The sequence below is a fragment of the Erythrolamprus reginae genome, chromosome 7, assembly GCF_031021105.1.
Source record: "Erythrolamprus reginae isolate rEryReg1 chromosome 7, rEryReg1.hap1, whole genome shotgun sequence".
NCBI lineage: Eukaryota > Metazoa > Chordata > Lepidosauria > Squamata > Dipsadidae > Erythrolamprus > Erythrolamprus reginae.
The window spans coordinates 36287833-36297485 of record NC_091956.1 but is presented as its reverse complement, the minus strand read 5'-3'; the positions used below and the strand labels follow the sequence as shown (position 1 = coordinate 36297485).

General features: G+C 46.4%; 1 protein-coding gene across 2 annotated transcripts in view; it reads right to left on the bottom strand.

Annotated features, from left to right (window-relative positions):
• Positions 1-1518: 1518 nt before the first annotated feature.
• TMEM128 (transmembrane protein 128) overlaps positions 1519-9653 on the bottom strand; it is a 39764-nt gene continuing 31629 nt past the window's right edge. For both annotated transcript variants that reach the window (XM_070757333.1, XM_070757334.1), the window contains exon 5: positions 1519-3454. The gene's annotated coding sequence lies outside the window, so the exon portion shown is untranslated. The remainder of the gene's footprint in view (positions 3455-9653) is intronic.

Genomic DNA, 9653 nt, shown 5'->3' with positions numbered 1-9653 from the left:
GTGAGGAAGAGAGGGGAGAGAAGGAAAGGGAAGAAGGAAAGAAATGGAACAGGGGAAAAGAAAGAAGGAAATGGAAGGGAGGAAATGGAAGGAAAGTAAAGGAGGAAAGGAATAGAACAGAGGAAAAGAAAGGAAAGGGGAGGAAAGGAAGGAAGGAAGGAAGAGAAAAAGAAAGAAAGAAAAAGTAAGACTTATAACCACAATTGAGCTCAAAGTTTTGGTGGCTAAGCAAGAACAAAGTGAGATTCACTATATTTTACCCAATCCAGGACATTTCCTAGCTGTAACAGTGATGTGCAAGCTAGGGAAGTACATCTGAAGAGATGTGTAATGTTCTAGTTATGGTTAAATTTGTGGTAGAAACTATGTGAGGTTGAATGTGTATAATTTTAGAAGAGCTATGCATGTGTGTTTGTGTGTGTGTGTGTACACATACAGTTTATATAGTAGATAATCTATATTTTTATTTATTTATTATTTATTTATTATTTGGATTTGTATGCCGCCCCTCTCCGAAGATTTTTGTGTGCCTGTGTGTGATATGTATGTACACATATGGCATATATACATAGAATTAAATAGTATATTTTAGATGTTTAGTAATAGTAAATAGATAGGGAAATTGTATCTCTTTGAGGTGAGGAGAGGCCAGGCACCTTAACCCTAACCCAAATCCTTGGTGTGAGTGATGTCAAGTTGATCACCTTTAAGCCACCCCCGGCCACATGATGGTCAAGCCATTACATGTGTTGTGCGAGGAAGCAGATTTGCTAAAGAGACCCACTTGCAACGGCAGCAGGGAAAGGAGGAAGAGAGCTACAGTAGCCCACTGTTGACACTGTTGTCCTTTCCTCCTCCTCCTTTTCCTCCGCAGCTGCGGGCTACTCTGGCTGTCCTCCTCCTCCTCCTCCTTTCCCTGCTACCGTCGCTTGATGACGCTTGGTGATATAATTCTCACTTGGATAATGCCAGCCCTCCTCTTTCTCTAAATTACTGTAGAGGTTTCAATTTTGTGCTGTTTTTTTTCCTTTGCCAAATAAAATTTATCATTAATCTATTGAAGTTATGTTTTAATCTCTCTTTCCAACACAAGGTCAACATCCAACAAAGGAACCAAGGGTTGTATAAATAAACCACTCATTTAAGAGATGGTGCTGTGAAGAGAATTTTGGATTCCTAGATTTCAGAAAATTATGATTGGTTCTCAATTATTGTTTCCACAAAGATAAACACTAATGTAACTACAAGTGTTTCTACATTTAAACTTGATGTCTCAATATAATGCTGCAAAAGTCTTCAAACTGAAAGTGTATTTAATGGAAACAATAGGCTCAAAAGAAAACTTTACTTGGAATAAGGCGAGTTCCTAAAGCTTGACCCTGGTAGCCAGACTTGTCTTCAAGATGAAGCACAGAATAGTAGAGAGGTGGAGTTTTATGTACACTAGATGCCAAGAGCTAAAACCATTATATACTAAATATTCTGTCAAAGGATTAAATTGATTTTGTTACACATATCTCCCAGTTGGTTTGCTGTTTAATAAAATAAATTGTATTTGTTGTCTATGAAATAAATTACAATAAAAGCACCTCATTAAACAACAGCTCAATTTTAAGGTCCCAAAGGCATGCAAACAATTTTACTTATAAATTACTTTTTCTTCCATGTGGAGCCTGCCACCATTTAAATTTTGTAGCACATTTTCAAGCATTCAAATTATTTCATATCCCCACAGAGAAAGAGAGAGAGAGAATTTCTTAAAGTAAGAAAATAACAGTTGGAAGGGACCTTAGAGGTCTTCTAATCCAACCTCCATTAAATTGCACCCTATGCCAGTGCTGGTGAATCTTTTCTTCCTCAAGTGCCGAAAGAACATGGGCATGCACTCTCATGCATGACGAGTGTCTACACACACAATTCAGTGCCTGGGGAGAGTGAAAATAGCTTTCCCTGCCACCCGGAGGCCCTCTGGAGGCCAGAAACGGCTTGTTTCCCAACTTCTGGTGAGCCCAGTAGGTTCGTGTTTTGCCCTCCCCAGGTTCAAAAGGCTTCGCTGGAGCCAGGGGAGGGTAATAATGCCTTCCCCCATCCTCCTGGAGGCTTGCTGGAAACCAGAAAAGCCCTCCCAGAGCCTCTGTGCAAGCCAAAAATTAGCTAGCTGGCACACACATGCACGCTGGAACTGAGTTCACGTGCCAGCAGATATGGCTCCGCATGCCACCTGTGGCACCCATGTCATAGGTTCACCATCACTGCCCTATGCCATTCCAGACAAGTGGCTGTCCAGTCTCTTCTTACAAGTCTCCAGTAATGGAACACCAATAACTTCTGAAGGCAAGACCATTCACTGGTTAATTGTTCTATCAGGAAATTTCTCCTTGTATTTCTAGTTTGCTTCTCTCCTTTGTTAGTTTCCATCATTTCTTGTTTTATCTTCTGGTGCTTTGGAAAATTGGTCTGACCCTCCCCCCATTCTTTATGGCAGCCCCTCAAATATTGGAACATTGTTATCCTACTCCTACTTTTCACTAAATTCAACACGCAAAATTCTTGCAACCATTCTTCACATGTTTTAGCCTCCAGCCCCCTAATCATCTTAGCTGCTCTTTTCTGCACTCCTTCCAGAATCTCTACATCTTTTTCTATAATATGATGACCAAAACTGGATGCAGTATTCTAAGTCTGGTCTGACTAATGCCTTTTTAAACAGTTACTAATTCATATAGATTGGAAAATAAGAAAATAAAAAATAATCCTTAGCATGATTTTTACATGTGCATCTAATATAAGCCCTACCTCTAAAATTAGCCCTACTTAAGACTCTGGCATGCTGCACAGCCTCCTGTGAGCAAACAGGTGGCCCTCCAGTACATGGGAGGTGGGGGCAACACCCCTCCAAAAATAAGCCCTGGTGTTTAATTTGGGGCCCCAAAGATGTCAACAATATGATGTAAGTATCTTGAAACATTAAAAACAGTTAAGAGTATATGACATGATACTTAATTTCATAACCATATTTTAGTTCAACTACTTTGCTCAGTGAAGGTGAGATTTTAGACTATCCAAATTTTATTACCTACAGGTTTGATCTTCAAATCCTGCCAGCTGGCAGTTCAGCCTACAAACGAATGAATACCATTCTGTTTAAATAAAGCTTTTAGCTATCTTTTTAAGAATGCAAATGATTCAGTGTTGCTCAACAAGAAATGGTGAACAACAGAATGAGGAACAAAAATGAAGTTTGAAAATGAAGCATACATGGCCAGAGAATGTCTATGTACTTCTAATTAAATCTTCCCTTCTATAGTACTGAAGAAATTTGATGATGGTCTTGCTGATCCTTTATGTATTCTAGCCAAAGTTGAAGTGGCAGAAAGCAGATGCTGTCCCAAACTTCAAAATGGGGAGAATGATTAAATCCAGACAATTCAGTCTGACATCGTGTAGAAAGATCCTAAAACAAAATATGAAGGATTTCAGCTAAGAGGTTATAAAAACAATGCAATAATGAAAAGAAATCAGCATGAGTTATCATATTTACAAAATAACCATCTCTTATTTACAGGTGAAACTCAGAAAATTAGAATATTGTGCAAACAGTCCCTGAATCCAGCTGGGTTGAAAAACTTTAGATCAGACTCCAACCTACCCTTCTTGGGTAAGGTTGTAGAGAAAGTGGTTGCGCTCCAACTCCGGCGGTCCTTGGATGAAGCCGATTATCTTGACCCTTTTCAGCCTGGTTTCAGGTCCGGTCACAGCACAGAAACCACTTTAGTCTGATGGATGATCTCTGGTGGGCCCAGGATAGGAGTCATTCCTCTATCCTGGTGCTTCTTGACCACTCAACGGCCTTCGATTTACCATGGTATTCTTCTGCAACAACTGGAAGGACTGGGAGTGGGAGGCACCATTTTATGGTGGCTCTAATCTTATCTCTCCATTTGGTCACAGTCGGTGTTAGTGGGGAGTGCAGAGGTCCACCTCTCAGCCCCTTCTTTGTGGGGTGCCGCAGGGGTCTGTCCTCTCCCCCTTACTATTTACATGAAGCCGCTGGGTGAGATCATCCAACGACATGGGGTGAGATATCATCAGCACACTGATGATACCCAGCTATACATCTCCACCCCATGCCAATTCAGTGAAGCGGTGGAGGTGATGTGCCCGTGCCTGGAAGGTGTAAGGGTCTGGATGGAAGCCAACAGGCTCAAGCTCAACCCAGACCAGATTGAGTGGCTGTGGGCATTTCCTCCTATTGACCAGTCTAACTGTCTGTCCATTGTTCTGGGGGTGAACTTTGATCCCTTCAGATAAGATCCACAACTTGGGTGTCCTCCTGGATCCACATCTTAACCTTGATCACCATCTGTCAGCTGTGGCCAGGGGACCTTTGCCTAGATTCGCCTGGTATACCAGTTGTGTCCATTTCTGGATCAGGAGAGTTTACGCACAGTTACCCAGCCGTCATTACTTTTCGTCTTGACTATTGCAATGCGCTTTACATAGGGCTACCCTTGAAGAGTGTTCAGAGACTACAGAATGCAGTTATATTGGTGTACATCGGTATACCTATATAACACCTATTCTCCATAAGCTGCACTGGCTACTGATTAGTCTATGGTCATGGAGGTGTTGGTTATTACCTATAAAGCCCTACATGGCTTAGGGCCTTCTCTGGGTCCCGTGGATTAAGGATTGCAGGTTGACAGGTCCGCGGAAGAGGGCCTTCTCTGTGGCAGCCCCGGGCTGTACTGTTCCCACCCTGCTGGCCTTCCAAAAGGCTACAAAGATCTGGCTTTCTGGCAGGCCTGGGGGCCATGAATTATACATCTTTCATGGCCAAATCATATTGAATGGTATGTTGTGTTGATTCAATTGCTGAGTTGTGAATTTTTACTGGGGTTATTGTTTTAATTTATATGGGACTTCTTTTTATTGTTAACTGTATTTTTTATATTTTGTTGTAAGCCGGGATTGGGTGGCATAGAAGTCGAATGAATGAATGAATGAATGAATGAATGAATGAATGAATGACTAGATAAATAAATAAATAATTGTGATGACTATGGCATGCAGCTCATGAAAACCCCAAATCCACAATCTCAGAAAATTAGAATATTACATGGAATCAATAAAACAAGGATTGTACATAGAACAATAGCCATAAATAATTATATGAAAAGTATAAGCATGCATATGTACTCAGCACTTGGTCTGGGCCCCTTTTGCAGCAATTACTGCCTCAATGAGGTGTGGCATGGAAGCTATGAGCCAGTGCCACTGCTGAGGTGTTATTATTCATTTATTTATTTATTGGATCTGTAAGCTGCCCCTCTCCGAGGACTCGGGGCAGCTCACAACATATCAAAAAAACGGAGCAAATACATCTAAAAATCCAATTAATATGATTAAAAAGACTTAAAAAGCTCCAGTATAATTTAAAAGCATTCATCACCATTCATTCAACAAAACATACTAAAACACTTGTTGGTCAGGGGGCTAGGATCTAATGGCCCAAAGCCTGGTGGCATAAATAGGTCTTTAAACTTTTACAGAAGGCAAGTAGGGTGGGGGCAGTGTGAATCTCCGAGGGAGCTGATTCCAGAGGGCCAGGGCCTCCACAGAGAAGGCTCTTCCTCTAGGCCCCGCCAAACAACATTGTCTGGTTGACGGGACACAGAGGAGGCCGACTCTGTGGGACCTGACCGGGCACTGGGATTCATGTGGCAGAAGGCGGTCTAGGAGGTAATATGGCCTGATGCCATGTAGGGCTTTGTAGGTCATAATCAACACTTTGAACTGTGTCCGGAAACTAATAGGCAGCCAATGCAGTCCACAAAATTATGTGAAATGTGGGTATGCTTTGGAAGGCCCATAACCACTCATGTGGCTGCATTTTGGATGATTTGAAGTTTCTGAACACTCTTCAAAGGTAGCCTCATGTAGAGAACATCACAGTAGTCAAACTGCAAGGTGATAAGGACATGAGTGACCGTGAGCAAAGACTCCCTGTCCAAATAGGGCCAGAACTGGTGCACCAGGCGAACCTGGGCAAATGCCCTCCTCGTCACAGCCATTTTAAAATCAGCTGTGGATCAAGGAGGATGCCCAAGTTGCGGACCTCTCTGAGGGGATCAGCAATTCCCCCCCTCCCAGAGTAATGGACGGACAGATGGACGTGTCCTTGGGAGGCAGTACCCACAGCCACTCCGTATTGTCTGGATTGAGCTTGAGCCTGTTGGCACCCATCCAGACCCTGACAGCCTCCAGTCACCTGCACATTACTTCCACTGCTTCACTAAGTGGACACAGGGTGGAGATGTATAGCTGAGTATCATCAGCATACTGGTGGTAACTCACCCTGTGCCCTTGGATGATCTCACCCAGCGGTGCCATGTAAGGACCGACCCCTGAGGTACCCCACAAGGTAGGGACCTAGGAGTCGACCTCTGACCATCCACCCCCACTAACATTGACTGCGACCGACCAGAGAGGTAGGAGAAGAACCACCATAGAATGATGCCTCCCACTCCCAACCTCTCTAGTCGGCACAGAAGGATACCATTGTTGATGGTATCGAAAGCTGCTGAGAGGTCAAGGAGCATCAGGACAGAGGATAAACCCCTGTCCCGCTCATAGTCTTCCATCCATTATGGAAGACTAGGATGCTTCAATAGCGGCCTTCAGCTCTTCAGCATTGGTTGGTCTTGTGTCTCTCATCTTTGTCTTGGCAATGTCGCATAGATTCTTTATGAGGCTCAAGTCAAGTGAGTTTTCTGGCCAATCAAGCACAGTAATTCCATGGTCATTGAACCAAGTCTCAGTGCTTTTGGCAGTGTGGGCAAGTGCCAAGTTCTGCTGGAAAATGAAGTCAGCATCCCCATAAAGCTCATCTGTGGAAGGAAGTATGAAGTGCTCCAAAATCTCCTAGTAGACAGCTGAATTGACCTTGGATTCAAGTAGACCAGTGGTCCCCAAACTACGGCCCGCGGACCGGATGCGGCCCGACGAGGTCTTTTAACCAGTCTGCGGCAGCTCACGAGATTTTACTGCTCGATAAAATAAGCTCCCGAATCTCCTGTCCACTCACCGCGGTCGGCTGCTGAGCAGGAGAAAGTGGAGAGGCAAGGGGGTGGGGAGGAAAGCGGGCCTGCAATTGGCCCCTTCCTTTGCCGCCTTTAGGGAGAGAAACTGTTGCTGCCCTATGGCAGAGCAGCAACAGTTCCTCTCCCTAAAGGCGAGAAAGAAATTGGCCAATTGCAGGCCCACTTTCCTCCCCGCCCCCTTGCCTCTCCACCTCCTCCTCCCCTCCTCCTCCGCGGTGAGTGGACGTGAAATTCATGAAAAGGCGATTGGCAATTGAAAAACTGTCCACTGAAAGTCACAGCTAAGTGCACCATGGCTAAGTGTGTGTGTGGGGGGGGAGGCGGCTGCTTGAAAACCCCTGACATCCATCGCCTCCCCCCCACAGCACAAGGCGAGCACACCTCGCCGCTGACACAGGCGGCGGGGACCGCCCTGTCCCCCTGTTCCTCCTGCGCAAAGCTACGCAGCCCCAGATCGCTCGCTTCTCCAGCCAGCAAAGCCGACTGCCCGGCTTTGCTGGCTGATGCAGGAAAGCGTCGCATTTAAAAAGCACGCCACTTTCCCGGGCAGCCGGCTTTGCTGGCCATAGAAGTGAGCAATCTTGGACTGCGGCGCCATGGTGGCCTTCAAGCGCGGCCCTTCACGGCGCCCCACCACCCGTTCCTGCAGGAAGAGATCGGGCGCTTTACCGGGAGGTGGAGGCGGCGTGGGGCCGGACGCTGGGTGCCAGGGAAGGCGAAGGAGTGGACGCACCTCTCAGCTGCAGAGCCGAACGGGGGTGGAGGCAGGCGCTGGGGCCATGCGGGGCCGCTCATCCAGGGGGGCATGGACCGGCAAGCCGCCCTCCGCTCTCTCTCTTTCTCTCTCATACACCACACCGGCAGCAGAGAGAGAAAGAGAGAGGTAGAGATCGGGCGTGTTATCGGGTGGTGGAGGCGGTGTGGGGCCAGACGCTGGGTGCTGGGGACGCGGGGGGAGGGCGAAGGGGTGGACGTGGCTGCTGCCTCTCAGCTGCAGAGCCGAACGGGGGCGGAGATCAGCGGCGGAGTCCGGCACTGGGGCCATGCGGGGCCGCTCATCCAGGCGGGCGTGGACCGGCAAGCCGCCCTCCGCTCTCTCTCTTTCTCTGTTGCTGGCATGGTATATGAGAGAGAAAGAGAGAGCGGAGGGCGGCTTGCCGGTCCACGCCCGCCTGGATGAGCGGCCCCGCATGGCCCCAGCGCCGGACTCCGCCACTGATCTCCGTCCCCATTCGGCTCTGCAGCTGAGAGGCAGCAGCCACATCCACCCCTTCGCCCTCCCCCTGCGTCCCCAGCACCCAGCGTCTGGCCCCACACCGCCTCCACCATCCGGTAACGCACCCGATCTCTACCTCTCTCTTTCTCTCTCTGCTGCCGGTGTGGTGTATGAGAGAGAGAGAGAGAAAAAAAAAAAGAAGGGAGAGAGAAAGAGAGAGAGAGAAAGAAAGAGAGAGAGAGAAAGGAAGAGGAGAGATAGAAAGGGGGAGAGAGAAAGAGGGAGAGATAGAGAGAGAAGGAGAGAGAAAGAGATACAAAGAGAGAGATGGAAAGAGAGTGAGTGAGAGAAGGAAAGATAAGAGAAAGAGAGGGAGAGAGAGAAAGAAAGAGGGACAGAGAGAAAGGAAGAGAGGGACAGAGAGAAAGAAAGAGGGACAGAGAGAAAGAAAGAGAGGGACAGAGAGAAAGAAAGAGAGGGACAGAGAGAAAGAAAGAGGGACAGAGAGAAAGAAAGAGGGACAGAGAGAAAGAAAGAGGGACAGAGAGAAAAAAAGAGAGGGACAGAGAGAAAGAAAGAGGGACAGAGAGAAAAAAAGAGAGGGACAGAGAGAAAGAAAGAGGGACAGAGAGAAGGAAAGAGAGGGACAGAGAGAAAGAAAGAGAGGGACAGAGAGAAAGAAAGAGGGACAGAGAGAAAGAGAGAGGGACAGAGAGAAAGAAAGAGAGGAACAGAGAGAAAGAGGGACAGAGAAAGGGAGAGAAAGAGAAAGAAAGGTAGAGAGAAAGAGGGACAGAGAAAGGGAGAGAGAGAAAGAGAAAGAAAGGTAGAGAGAAAGAGGGAGAGATAGAGAGTGAGTGAGAGAAAGAGAAGAGAGAGAGAAAGAAAGAGAGAGGGGGAGAGAAAGAGGGAAAGAGAGAGGGAGAGAGAAAGGAAGAGGAGAGATAGAAAGGGATAGAGAGAGAAAGGAGACAGAGAGAGGGAGAGAGAAAGAGGGAGAGATACAAAGAGAGTGAGTGAGAGAAAGAGAGAAGAGAGAGAAAGAAAGAGAGAAAGAGAAAGAGAGGACAGAGAGAAAGAGAGAGAGAGAGAACTAGAAAGACAGAAGGACAGAGAGAAAGGGAGAGAGAGAGAAAGAGGAAGAATAAATATTAAATATTGTATTTGTTCCCATTTTGTTTTTTATTTTAAATAAGGTATGTGCAGTGTGCATAGGGATTTGTTCACACGTTTTTTTAATAGTCCGGCCCTCCAACAGTCTGAGGGACAGTGAACTGGCCCCCTGTGTAAAAAGTTTGGGGACCCCTGAAGTAGACAAACTTCAGCAAATGGCA